A 16,014-nucleotide genomic window follows, 5' to 3' on the forward strand; every position below is an offset into this window, starting at 1 on the left:
GTGAGCAGTCTGGCCACTGAAGACTGTGATGAGGTAAAGGAAAAAACATTATTTTAAAATGATCAATTTAAATCTTCATACATTTTTTATTTTCAGTAATAATGGCATTCATTTAATGTTATTGCCGCATTTTTCATGTTTATGAAACATGAAAATAAATAATAAGTTTAATTAATGACCTATTCTTTTCTGAAAGGACAAGCAGCAGAGCCAACAGGAACAAACTTAGACACATCTCCTCCACAAAAGAAGTCGGTTGGCAGAGCTTTTTGGAGAGACCTTTGCCAGCAAAGACATGGACAGCAAGACTCCTGCTGACATCAAAGAGGAGGTGGCATTCTACCTGGCAGCAAGCGGCATTGCAGTGGATGGTGATCCACTGACATGGTGGAAAAGCAATGAGTTTAAATACCCTCATATTGCTAAGATGGCAAGATGCTATCTCGCTGTGCCAGGCTCTTCAGTTCCTTCCGAGAGTGTTCTCAACAGCAGGGGACATAGTGACTGCAAAGAGGTCCACACTCTCCAGACAATGTAGACACCCTTGTCTTTTTGAAAAAGAATTTAAAATTATAAGCTCATGTATGCTTTGTTTTCTTTCTTTAATTCTTCTTTGATAATAATGCTCTTGTTTCAAGGAAGATGATGTGCCTTCTTATGTTGCACTTTAATTTGTTTTTATTAATGGTCATTGGTCCATGTTTAAAGGAAGGAGATATGCCTTTTATGTTGCACTTTAAGTTGTTTTTCATTGATTATGTTGAAAAGAAGATGTTAATTGTACACTTTAAGTTGATTTTATATATTTCAATTGAATAATTTAAAAGTGTTAATAAACAAAAAGACAAAACATGTTTATTTGTCTTGTCTATTTTTTTTTTTTTTTTTTTTTGCTGATCCGAAAAATGATCCGATCCGTGACTCTGATCCGAGGAACGATCCGAACCGTGAGTTTTTTGATCCGTTGCACCCCTAATCGGGACGCAGTACTAGTACATGGGGACGCAGTACTAGTCCATGGGGACGCAGTACTAGTACATGGGGTCGCAGTACTAGTACATCGGGACGCAGTACTAGTCCATGGGAACGCAGTACTAGTACATGGGGACGCAGTACTTCCTCGTAATCAACGTGGACTTCCGGATGTTCGCTGTACAGGAAACTACAAAGAGTTATTTTCATAGATGGTTCTGCTCCTCGCGGTGCGTTCAGGCGCTCCTCCACGACTCGGACAAACCGGCTAGCATTTGAAACCTTCAGTCCGGTTGGTTTTGAAGCATGAACACGTGGGCGTCGTCTGAGTCGGCCTTCATTTCCCGAGTTGAGGAGGAGGACCCTGCATGTCCTCATAACACACGTAGAACACATTCATGTCCTCATAACACACGTAGAACACATTCATGTCCTCATAACACACGTAGAACACATTCATGTCCTCATAACACACGTAGAACACATTCATGTCCTCATAACACACGTAGAACACATTCATGTCCTCATAACACACGTAGAACACATTCATGTCCTCATAACACACGTAGAACACATTCATGTCCTCATAACACACGTAGAACACATTCATGTCCTCATAACACACGTAGAACACATTCATGTCCTCATAACACATGTAGAACACATTCATGTCCTCATAACACATGTAGAACACATTCATGTCCTCATAACACACGTAGAACACATTCATGTCCTCATAACACACGTAGAACACATTCATGTCCTCATAACACACGTAGAACACATTCATGTCCTCATAACACATATAGAACACATTCATGTCCTCATAACACATAGAACACATTCATGTCCTCATCACACGTAGAACACATTCATGTCCTCATAACACACGTAGAACACATTCATGTCCTCATAACACACGTAGAACACATTCATGTCCTCATAACACACGTAGAACACATTCATGTCCTCATAACACATGTAGAACACATTCATGTCCTCATAACACATGTAGAACACATTCATGTCCTCATAACACACGTAGAACACATTCATGTCCTCATAACACACGTAGAACACATTCATGTCCTCATAACACCACGTAGAACACATTCATGTCCTCATAACACACGTAGAACATTCATGTCCTCATAACACATGTAGAACACATTCATGTCCTCATAACACACGTAGAACACATTCATGTCCTCATAACACACGTAGAACACATTCATGTCCTCATAACACATGTAGAACACATTCATGTCCTCATAACACATGTAGAACACATTCATGTCCTCATAACACACGTAGAACACATTCATGTCCTCATAACACACGTAGAACACATTCATGTCCTCATAACACACGTAGAACACATTCATGTCCTCATAACACACGTAGAACACATTCATGTCCTCATAACACACGTGGAACACATTCATGTCCTCATAACACACGTAGAACACATTCATGTCCTCATAACACCGGAGAACACATTCATGTCCTCAACACACGTAGAACACATTCATGTCCTCATAACACACGTGGAACACATTCATGTCCTCATAACACACGTAGAACACATTCATGTCCTCATAACACACGGAGAACACATTCATGTCCTCATAACACACGTAGAACACATTCATGTCCTCATAACACATGTAGAACACATTCATGTCCTCATAACACACGTAGAACACATTCATGTCCTCATAACACATGTAGAACACATTCATGTCCTCATAACACACGTAGAACACATTCATGTCCTCATAACACATGTAGAACACATTCATGTCCTCATAACACGTAGAACACATTCATGTCCTCATAACACACGTGGAACACATTCATGTCCTCATAACACATGTAGAACACATTCATGTCCTCATAACACACGTAGAACACATTCATGTCCTCATAACACACGTAGAACACATTCATGTCCTCATAACACACGTAGAACACATTCATGTCCTCATAACACATGTGGAACACATTCATGTCCTCATAACACACGTAGAACACATTCATGTCCTCATAACACACGTAGAACACATTCATGTCCTCATAACACACGTAGAACACATTCATGTCCTCATAACACGTAGAACGCATTCATGTCCTCATAACACCGTAGAACACATTCATGTCCTCATAACACGTAGAACACATTCATGTCCTCATAACACACGTAGAACGCATTCATGTCCTCAACACACGTAGAACGCATTCATGTCCTCATAACACGTAGAACACATTCATGTCCTCATAACACACGTAGAACACATTCATGTCCTCATAACACCACGTGGAACACATTCATGTCCTCATAACACACGTGGAACACATTCATGTCCTCATAACACACGTGGAACACATTCATGTCCTCATAACACACGTGGAACACATTCATGTCCTCATAACACACGTGGAACACATTCATGTCCTCATAACACGTAGAACACATTCATGTCCTCATAACACACGTGGAACACATTCATGTCCTCATAACACCGTAGAACACATTCATGTCCTCATAACACCGTGGAACACATTCATGTCCTCATAACACGTGGAACACATTCATGTCCTCATAACACACGTGGAACACATTCATGTCCTCATAACACCACGTGGAACACATTCATGTCCTCATAACACCACGTGGAACACATTCATGTCCTCATAACACGTGGAACACATTCATGTCCTCATAACACACGTGGAACACATTCATGTCCTCATAACACACGTGGAACACATTCATGTCCTCATAACACACGTGGAACACATTCATGTCCTCATAACACACGGAGAACACATTCATGTCCTCATAACACATGTAGAACACATTCATGTCCTCATAACACACGTAGAACACATTCATGTCCTCATAACACACGTAGAACACATTCATGTCCTCATAACACACGTAGAACACATTCATGTCCTCATAACACGTAGAACACATTCATGTCCTCATAACACACGTAGAACACATTCATGTCCTCATAACACACGTGGAACACATTCATGTCCTCATAACACACGTGGAACACATTCATGTCCTCATAACACATGTGGAACACATTCATGTCCTCATAACACACGTGGAACACATTCATGTCCTCATAACACATGTGACACACATTCATGTCCTCATAACACACGTGGAACACATTCATGTCCTCATAACACATGTGGAACACATTCATGTCCTCATAACACACGTAGAACACATTCATGTCCTCATAACACACGTGGAACACATTCATGTCCTCATAACACACGTAGAACACATTCATGTCCTCATAACACACGTAGAACACATTCATGTCCTCATAACACACGTAGAACACATTCATGTCCTCATAACACAAGTAGAACACATTCATGTCCTCATAACACACGTAGAACACATTCATGTCCTCATAACACCACGTAGAACACATTCATGTCCTCATAACACACGTAGAACACATTCATGTCCTCATAACACCGTAGAACACATTCATGTCCTCATAACACACGTAGAACACATTCATGTCCTCATAACACCGTGGAACACATTCATGTCCTAATGACACACGTAGAACACATTCATGTCCTCATAACACCGTGGAACACATTCATGTCCTCATAACACCGTGGAACACATTCATGTCCTCATAACACCCGTGGAACACATTCATGTCCTCATAACACCGTGGAACACATTCATGTCCTCATAACACACGTGGAACACATTCATGTCCTCATAATTACGTCATGTCCTCATAACACACGTGGAACACATTCATGTCCTCATAACACACGTGGAACACATTCATGTCCTCATAACACACGTGGAACACATTCATGTCCTCATAACACACGTGGAACACATTCATGTCCTCAACACACGTAGAACACATTCATGTCCTCATAACACACGTAGAACGCATTCATGTCCTCAACACACGTAGAACGCATTCATGTCCTCATAACACACGTGGAACGCATTCATGTCCTCATAACACACGTGGAACGCATTCATGTCCTCATAACACACGTGGAACGCATTCATGTCCTCATAACACACGTGGAACGCATTCATGTCCTCATAACACACGGAGAACGCATTCATGTCCTCATAACACACGTGGAACGCATTCATGTCCTCATAACACACGTGGAACGCATTCATGTCCTCATAACACACGTAGAACGCATTCATGTCCTCATAACACACGGAGAACACATTCATGTCCTCATAACACACGTGGAACACATTCATGTCCTCATAACACACGTGGAACACATTCATGTCCTCATAACACACGTGGAACACATTCATGTCCTCATAACACACGTGGAACACATTCATGTCCTCATAACACGTGGAACACATTCATGTCCTCATAACACATGTGGAACACATTCATGTCCTCATAACACACGTGGAACACATTCATGTCCTCATAACACACGTGGAACACATTCATGTCCTCATAACACATGTGGAACACATTCATGTCCTCATAACACACGTGGAACACATTCATGTCCTCATAACACACGTAGAACACATTCATGTCCTCATAACACACGTGGAACACATTCATGTCCTCATAACACGTAGAACACATTCATGTCCTCATAACACACGTGGAACACATTCATGTCCTCATAACACACATAGAACACATTCATGTCCTCATAACACACGTAGAACACATTCATGTCCTCATAACACATGTAGAACACATTCATGTCCTCATAACACACGTAGAACACATTCATGTCCTCACGAAAAAGGATCCAGAGACAAGGAGATAGCCGGTGACATCGCAGCGCCGCTCTCCATCGCGTCCACCGAGCCGACCGGTGTGGTTACACTCGCATGGCCAGAAGTGGAAATCTCGTCCTCCTGGAGATCCCAGGTTGATGCAGCAAGTAACGGCGCGTTGTGTGCTAACACCAAGCTAACAGGCTAACGCGCGGTGTGTGCGCGCGAGGTTCGTGGCACCGAGCGAACTTCTGTCGAAGCTGCCGGGCCGAACTGAGCTCCTCCATTAGCCCGCTCACTCTTAGAATAATTTGTTATCCGTGTTTATACTGATCGATGAGCAAAACCCGTGCGCGGTGTCTGCTCGATATGGTTACTATAACTCAGGTACGTGAACGCCTACAACAACAAAAGGAGGTTTTCGCGGAGATTATCCAACAACAAGAGAAGAGCTTCAAATGTTTTGTTGAAATGATAATGGATTCTACGAACAAACGCATGGATAACATGTTAAAGGACTTGCAAGATCTCAAAATGAGCATTCAATATACCCAGAAGGAAATGGATGACCTGAAATCTGCCAATGCAAATCATCTGACTGTTTGCGGCAGTAAACAACAGGACATTATGAGGGATAACATCCAGGCTGTCAACAAGAAAATGGACTATTTCGAGGGCCAGTCCAGGAGAAATAACGTGGTCATCGATGGGATGGCGGAAACGGAAAATGAAGGATGGGCTGAAGTGCAGGATAAGGTACGGCGATTACTGTCGGAGAATCTGCAGCTCGGGAGCAACCGGGAGGTGGAACTGGAGCGCGCTCATCGAACGGGAAGGCCTGGCGTCGACGGCAATAGACCGCGGCCGATAGTCATCAAGTTCCTTCGATACAAGGACAAAGTAGCTGCTCTTCAGAATGCCAAACACTTAAAAGGGACTAACATTTTTATCAACGAGGACTTTACGGATGCTGTCCGTCAGAAGAGGAGGGCTCTCATGCCAGCCATGATGGTTGCGCGTGAGAGAGGGGACATTGCCTATCTCCGGCACGACAGACTGATAACACATCCCCCTTCAAGACAACGACGAAGCGAGAATACCATCAATCTTGTGAGTGATTCGGGTCATTAAGCCCTACTCTCGCAATGTAACTTTTTATTGCTCGGTGACTCTTTTACTATGGGCTCAACAACTCTTAATATCCCAGGCAAAGGCCTGCTGATTGCTCATGTAAACATCTGTAGCTTAAGGAATAAGATCCATGAATTAAGTTGTATGATGCTACCAAACAACATCCATATACTTGCAGTATCTGAGACACATTTAGATCCCTCATTTGAAAATGCAGAACTAGCGGTTGATGGATATACACTGTTCAGGAAAGACCGGAACAGATATGGGGGTGGTGTGGCTTTTTATGTCCAGAATAACATTCCAGTAAGTGTACGAGGGGATTTAATGATGTGTGACATTGAGGCACTGTGGTTGCAAGTTCATCTGCCACAAACTAAACCCATACTTGTTGGTTGCTGCTATAGGCCGCCGAGCGCGGACATGTTGTGCTTAGATTTGATCTGCCTGATGGATCGTGGAGGTCTCCATCGTGGAATATGCCTACTATGAACTATTCATCCACTCTGTCACATTCATTGAATGTATTTTAACTCTAAATCTGTCATTCTGGTCACATGACATCTATTGTTCTGTCCATCCTGGAGAGGGATCCTCCTCTGTTGCTCTCCTGAAGGTTTCTTCCCTTTTTTTCCCCCTGAAGGGTTATTTGGGAGTTTTTCCTGGTCCGATGTGAGGTTTTGGGGCAGGGATGTCTATGTGTACAGATTGTAAAGCACTCCGAGACAAATTTGTAATTTGTGAAATTGGGCTATACAAATAAACTGAATTGAATTGAATTGAATCTGTGAAATGTTGGATAAATCGTGTGATGATAACCGAGAAGTATTTTTTGTGGGTGACTTGAATATCGATTGGTTTTCAAATTGTCTGTTAAAAAAGAAGCTTCTTGCTGTAGCCAGTGCTTGCAACCTATCTCAAACTATTACATTACCAACTAGAACTAGTACAAATAAGAATGGAAAAAAATCAACAAAATGTATTGATCATTTCTTCACTAACACCCCTGAACACTGCTCTAAAGCCGTTTCAGTAGTTCTTGGTTTCAGTGATCACAATTTAATAGCTCTTAAAAGGAAAACAAAAATCCCAAAAGCTGCCTGTAGGATTATACATAAAAGATTATACAAACATTTCCAAGTGGAAACTTTCATGGAGGATGTAATGAATGTTAACTGGTCTATGGTGTGTCAAGAGGAGGACCCTGTTTTGGCCCTAAATATATTCATGAAATTATTTATGAACATTGCGGATAAACATGCACCGTTAAAAACAACAACTGTAAAGGCAAAGTGTGCCCCATGGGTCAGTAGTGATTTGAAAACTCTTATGGGTCAAAGGAATGAGGCAAAACTAGTGGCTGATACATCTGGCTCACTGTCTGATAGGAAAATGTATTGAAATTAAGAAATCAAGTAACTAAATTGAACAGAGGGAAAAAGAGAGAGTATTACCAAAGCAAAATTGACGACTCAAAGAATGATATAATGGGTAGGTCTTTACATCATGCAAAGCCTAATATAATAAACAATGGTTCGTTTCTCACAAAACCAGAAGAGATTGCTAATTATTTTAATAACTATTTTACGAGTAAAGTTGATAATCTGAGAACAAACTTGAGACCCACCGATGGCTCCTCCTCATGCACACTGATTGAGAACTACATGATGTTGGACAAAAACTGCCAATTTGATTTTGTGCAGGTAACTTCCCCTGAAATCGAGAGAATGTTGTCGTCTCTGCCGACCGATAAAATGGCTGGTATAGACCATTTAGATGGTAAACTGCTGCAACTTGCTTCTGTTCACTTATCTATACCAATATGTCACATCTTCAACAACTGCTTAAAGTATGGTGTATGCCCAAAGGTCTGGAAGGTAGAAGGTGATTCCTATACCTAAGGACAATAAATCTGCCTTCACATGTGTAAATAGCCGTCCAATTTGTATACTCCCCATTTTGAGTAAATTATTGGAGAAAATTGTTTTCAAACAAATACAGGATTATTTTATTCGGAATAACCTCATTACCAGTTCCCAACATGCATACAGACCTAATCACTCAACAGCTACTGCCCTTGCCCAGCTAACTGATGATTGGCTGATACAGATGGACAATAAGAAAATATGGCACAGTCTTGCTTGACTTTAGTGCTGCATTTGATGTAATTGATCATGACATTATGATTACAAAACTTGAAAGTTATGGATTCAGCAGAACTGCACTCTCTTGGATGGTTAGCTATCTCTCTGAGAGATCTCAGAGTCTTTTATAATGGCAGTTTATCAGACTGTAGACATGTCAGCTGTGGGGTTCCACAGGGGAGCTGCTTGGGCCCTTTACTCTTTTCACAAATGACCTCCCTTTGTCAATTAAAAATTCCAACATGGTCATGTATGCTGATGACACAACACTGGACAGCAATTCTTCAAACAAACTGGAACTTGCTACCATTTTGAATCAGGATCTGGAGAGAGTGTCTGATTGGGTGAAAGTGAATAAGCTAGCCCTAAACATTTCTAAAACTAAATGCATTTTGTTTGGCTCTAGGAATACACTTCACGGTGACACACAGCTTCACCTGTCGATGTCTGGCTCAGCGATAGAACAGGTCCAGAAGGTCAAACTACTGGGTGTAGTGTTGGATGAAGAGTTGTCGTGGTCTGAGCACATCAACAGCATTGTCACTAAGAGGGGAAGGGGTATAGCTATGACCAGAAAGTGTTTTGCTTATTTAACTCTCCCTGTTGTTTGTCAGGTGTTACACTCACTGGTCTTTTGTCATCTGATGTACTGTCCATTCATATGGGCAGTGGCTGCTAAGAAGGACATACACAAACTACAAATGGTTCAAAACAGAGCTGCCAGATTAGCACTCCAGTGTTCAATTAGAACTAATACTGCATATATGCATCTCGCCTGTCATGGTTCTCAGTTGAAACTCAACTTCACTTTTGTCTTCTCATGTTTTTCAGGAAAGTAGTATTTAATCAGACACCGGTATATTTCTTCAATCAGTTACAATACACATTTAACAGACATAAACATAACACTAGGAATGCTAGTTTAGGTCAATTGATACCGCCAACCCCAAGAACTAACCTCCTCAAACGTACTGTGATCTATCGTGCAATTACCGCTTGGAACCTACTGCCTCCTCGTTTAACTCACATGAGTAACAATTTATCATTCAAAAAACAATTAAAGGCGCACCTAAGAACATTCACCACTTGACGTATTCTATTGCTTTTTAGTCATCTGATTTTCCTTTTCTTATTCTTTGTATGACTTAAGTTGATCTGCACAACATAACATATATCTTATCCTTTAACTGTACTGAGCAACTGACTGCACTATTTTTTCTTTTTCTTTTACTTTGTTGTACTATTTTTAACTGTTGGATTCACGATATGTTTTGTATGTATTGTATTTTGTCCTTTCTGTGGACCCCAAGAAGATTAGCAGTCGCTAAGGCGTCAGCTAATGGGGATCCAATAAATAAACAAATAAACAAATAACACACGTAGAACACATTCATGTCCTCATAACACACGTAGAACACATTCATGTCCTCATAACACACGTGGAACACATTCATGTCCTCATAACACACGTAGAACACATTCATGTCCTCATAACACACGTAGAACACATTCATGTCCTCATAACACACGTAGAACACATTCATGTCCTCAACACATGTAGAACACATTCATGTCCTCATAACACACGTAGAACACATTCATGTCCTCATAACACACGTAGAACACATTCATGTCCTCATAACACACGTGGAACACATTCATGTCCTCATAACACACGTAGAACACATTCATGTCCTCATAACACACGTAGAACACATTCATGTCCTCATAACACACGTAGAACACATTCATGTCATCAACACATGTAGAACACATTCATGTCCTCATAACACACGTAGAACACATTCATGTCCTCATAACACACGTAGAACACATTCATGTCCTCATAACACACGTAGAACACATTCATGTCCTCATAACACACGTAGAACACATTCATGTCCTCAACACATGTAGAACACATTCATGTCCTCATAACACATGTAGAACACATTCATGTCCTCATAACACACGTAGAACACATTCATGTCCTCATAACACACGTGGAACACATTCATGTCCTCATAACACACGGAGAACACATTCATGTCCTCAACACACGTAGAACACATTCATGTCCTCATAACACACGTAGAACACATTCATGTCCTCATAACACACGTAGAACACATTCATGTCCTCATAACACACGTAGAACACATTCATGTCCTCATAACACACGTGGAACACATTCATGTCCTCATAACACACGTGGAACACATTCATGTCCTCATAACACACGTGGAACACATTCATGTCCTCATAACACACGTAGAACACATTCATGTCCTCATAACACACGTAGAACACATTCATGTCCTCATAACACATGTAGAACACATTCATGTCCTCATAACACACGGAGAACACATTCATGTCCTCAACACACGTAGAACACATTCATGTCCTCATAACACACGTAGAACACATTCATGTCCTCATAACACACGTAGAACACATTCATGTCCTCATAAAACACGTAGCACACATTCATGTCCTCATAACACACGTAGAACACATTCATGTCCTCATAACACATGTAGAACACATTCATGTCCTCAACACACGTAGAACACATTCATGTCCTCATAACACACGTAGAACACATTCATGTCCTCATAAAACACGTAGAACACATTCATGTCCTCATAACACATGTAGAACACATTCATGTCCTCATAACACACGTAGAACACATTCATGTCCTCATAACACACGTAGAACACATTCATGTCCTCATAACACACGTGGAACACATTCACGTCCTCATAAAACATGTGGAACACATTCATGTCCTCATAACACATGTAGAACACATTCATGTCCTCATAAAACACGTAGAACACATTCATGTCCTCATAAAACACGTAGAACACATTCATGTCCTCATAACACACGTAGAACACATTCATGTCCTCATAACACACGTAGAACACATTCATGTCCTCATAAAACACGTAGAACACATTCATGTCCTCATAACACACGTAGAACACATTCATGTCCTCATAACACATGTAGAACACATTCATGTCCTCAACACATGTAGAACACATTCATGTCCTCATAACACACGTAGAACACATTCATGTCCTCATAACACACGTAGAACACATTCATGTCCTCATAACACATGTAGAACACATTCATGTCCTCATAAAACACGTAGAACACATTCATGTCCTCATAACACACGTAGAACACATTCATGTCCTCATAACACACGTAGAACACATTCATGTCCTCATAACACACGTAGAACACATTCATGTATATAAAGTTTATAAACATAATATATACAGTATATATATATTATGTATATATACATATATATATATATATATAAATAAGTACATATATATACACATATAAATATGTACATATATATACAGTATGTGTATATGTATTCAATTCAATTCAGCTTATTTGTATAGCCCAATTTCACAAATTACAAATTAGTCTCGGAGTGCTTTACAATCTGTACACATAGACATCCCTGACCTTTGACCTTTGACCTCACATCGGATCAGGAACAACTCCCAAATAACCCTTCAGGGGGAACAAGGTCAGAACCCTTGAGGAGAGAACAGAGGAGGATCCCTCTCCAGATGGACAGAACAATAGATGTAATGTGTACAGAAGGACAGATTTAGAGTTAAAATACATTCAATGAATATGACAGAGTGGATGAATAGTTCATAGTAGGCATATTCCACGATGGAGACCTCCACGATCCATCAGGCAGATGGCGGTGGGGAGGAGGAGTGGGCGGAGTCTCAACAGTGGGCGGAGTCTCAACAGGACAGTGGCGTAGTCAGTAGCAGGAATTCCACGACCCAGACCTCGATGATAAGATAAGATATATACTTTATTAATCCCCAAGGGGAAATTAGTTCTCTGCATTTAACCCATCCTTAGTTATTAAGGAGCAGTGGGCTGCAGTGATGCGCCCGGGAAGCAACTGGGGGTTCAGTGCCTTGCTCAAGGACACTTCGACTTGCAACTAATGGGGAGAGCAGGGATCGAACCGACAACCTTGGGGTTGCAGGATGGCCCTCTTACCCCACTGAGCTACAGCCGCCATCAGCAGATAGGATCTATGCCGTCTCATAGGGTCCGATGACCCCATGAGACGTGAAGTCACAAGTCATACTGTATATATATATATATACTGTATATATATACTGTATATATATATATACAGTATATATATGTATACTGTATATACACACATATATATATATACAGTATATATATACACAGTATATATATGTATACTGTATATACACACATATATATATATTTCCTTAATATATATATATATACACATATATATATACTGTATATATATACATACACTGTATATATATATATATATATATTTCCTTAATATATATATATACACACACATATATATACTGTATATATATACAGTATATATATATATATGTGTGTATATATACAGTATATATATATATACTGTATATATATACAGTATATATATATATACACACAGTATATATATATATGTGTGTATATATACAGTATATATATATATATATATATTTCCTTAATATATATATATACACATATATATACTGTATATATAAATATATACATATATATGTGTGTATATATATGTATATATATATATACTGTATATATATACAGTATATATATATACACACAGTATATATATATATGTGTGTATATATACAGTATATATATACTGTATATATATACAGTATATATATATATACACAGTATATATATTTCCTTAATATATATATATATATATACACACACAGTATATATATATGTGTGTATATATACAGTGTATATATATACTGTATATATATACAGTATATATATATATTTCCTTAATATATATATATATTATATATACACACACAGTATATATATGATTCCAGCTTACAGCTTCACATCTCCGTAATATAAAACGTTGTTTTTAAACCTGATAAACAGCTGAATTCTGTTTATAGACACGTAAAGGACACACAGACACACACACATACACACACACACAGACACACACACACACAGAGACACACACACACACAGACACACACACACACACACACACACACACACTCTCTCTCTCTCTCTCTCTCTCTCTCTCGTCCTGGGGGATGGATGAGTGAGCTTGTCTCTGTTTGGGTCACTGGGTCGCTCACTGCTGCTCTGGGGGAGGGGTGTGTGTGTGTGTGTGTATGTGTGTGTGTGTGTGTGTGTGTGTGTGTGTGTGTGTATGTGTGTGTGTGTGTGTGTATATGTGTGTGTGTGTGTGTATGTGTGTGTGTGTGTGTATATGTGTGTGTGTGTGTGTGTGTGTGTGTGTGTGTGTGTGTGTGTGTGTGTGTGTATGTGTGTGTGTGTGTATGTGTGTGTGTGTGTGTATCTATGTGTGTGTATGTGTGTGTGTCTGTGTGTGTGTGTGTGTGTGTGTGTGTGTGTGTATGTGTGTGTGTGTGTATGTGTGTGTGTGTATGTGTCTGTGTGTGTATGTGTGTGTGTGTGTGTGTGTGTGTGTGTGTGTATGTGTGTGTGTGTGTCTGTATGTGTGTGTGTATGTGTGTATATATGTGTGTGTGTATATGTGTGTGTGTGTGTGTGTGTGTGTGTGTGTGTGTGTGTCTGTGTGTGTGTATGTGTGTGTGTCTGTGTGTGTGTATGTGTGTATATGTCTGTGTGTGTGTATGTGTGTATATGTCTGTGTGTATGTGTGTGTGTGTGTGTGTGTGTGTATGTGTGTGTGTCTGTGTGTGTGTGTGTGTGTTAGAGGTCAGCCTGTAGTGTATCTCCTCCCCTGCTTGACGATAACTGGGTGCGTTTGTTTTCCTCATGTGTTGACGTGTTTGTTGTGTCTGTTAGCCTCAGTGACGGGTGGAGTTTATCGTTCTCTAAGCACCGACAGGGTGTGTTTGATTTGTTGTTCCTCTTTCTTCCTCAGTGTGGGGGGGGGGGGCTTGTTTTAAGTATGTCTGACTGTGGGTGGGTTTGATTCATACATACAAGCTGAAGACCCGGGGGGCGTTTGTTTTGGTCACCCTGTCTATCTGTCTCTACAGGATCAGCAGCTCCTTAACAGGGGTGTGTTTGTTTTTGTTCATCATGACCCAGCTGTGTCTCCTCCTCTGGTCCGGAGCGCTTGTTTCGCTGCGGGGAGCAGCCTGTTGTGCCTCAGGAGGAACACAGCACAATAATACCTCATGTAAGGTTCATTGGTGAAGATTCAGGATCAGATTTGGTAATCCAGTCCTGCCTTTGATCTGGATTAAACACGAGGTGGAGGACGACCAACTGGAGTGGGAATCTGGATCAGTTTGATCCTGAAGGTCCAGATGGTTCTGATCCAGGAGGAGCAGCGGCAACGTCACCTCACAGTGAAGATGAACCGGCTCACACACTGAGGGCCTGGAGTGTGTTGGTGACCAGACTCACACACTGAGGGCCCTGGGGGCGGGGCCTCTCTCCTTCGGGTTTAACCTGGAAAACTGTTTCCTAAATATTCAGTTCAGTTTATTTTATAGATCCTATTTTCACAAATTACAAATGTGCCTCAGAGGGCTTCACAATCTGTACACAGACATCCCTGACCTTTGACCTCACATCAGAGATCTGTAGCCTACCACACATTTTCAAATCTACACCCAATGCCTTGCGATTAAATGCTTTAACATGACGCTAGCTATTCACGAGCTAGTTAGCTCCATAACACAGAAGGCAATGGAGCAGCGTTAGCTCGCGTTAGTTCGCGTTAGTTCGCGTTAGCTCGCGTTAGCGCATACTCGGCTTGATTTGACTTCGCCGAGCTCTCCTTTCAACTTTGTGATGATTTACGTCATTGACTCTGAATAATGACGCCGTTCATCTCAGTTTCATCAACACTGAGCAACAAGTCCAGAGACAATAGCTCCTCCTCTTTGAATGTTCGCTCCACTTCCTGTTACCTGTCTGTGATCCAGGGGC

This window comes from Pseudoliparis swirei, chromosome 9 (assembly GCF_029220125.1).
Source record: "Pseudoliparis swirei isolate HS2019 ecotype Mariana Trench chromosome 9, NWPU_hadal_v1, whole genome shotgun sequence".
Lineage (NCBI taxonomy): Eukaryota > Metazoa > Chordata > Actinopteri > Perciformes > Liparidae > Pseudoliparis > Pseudoliparis swirei.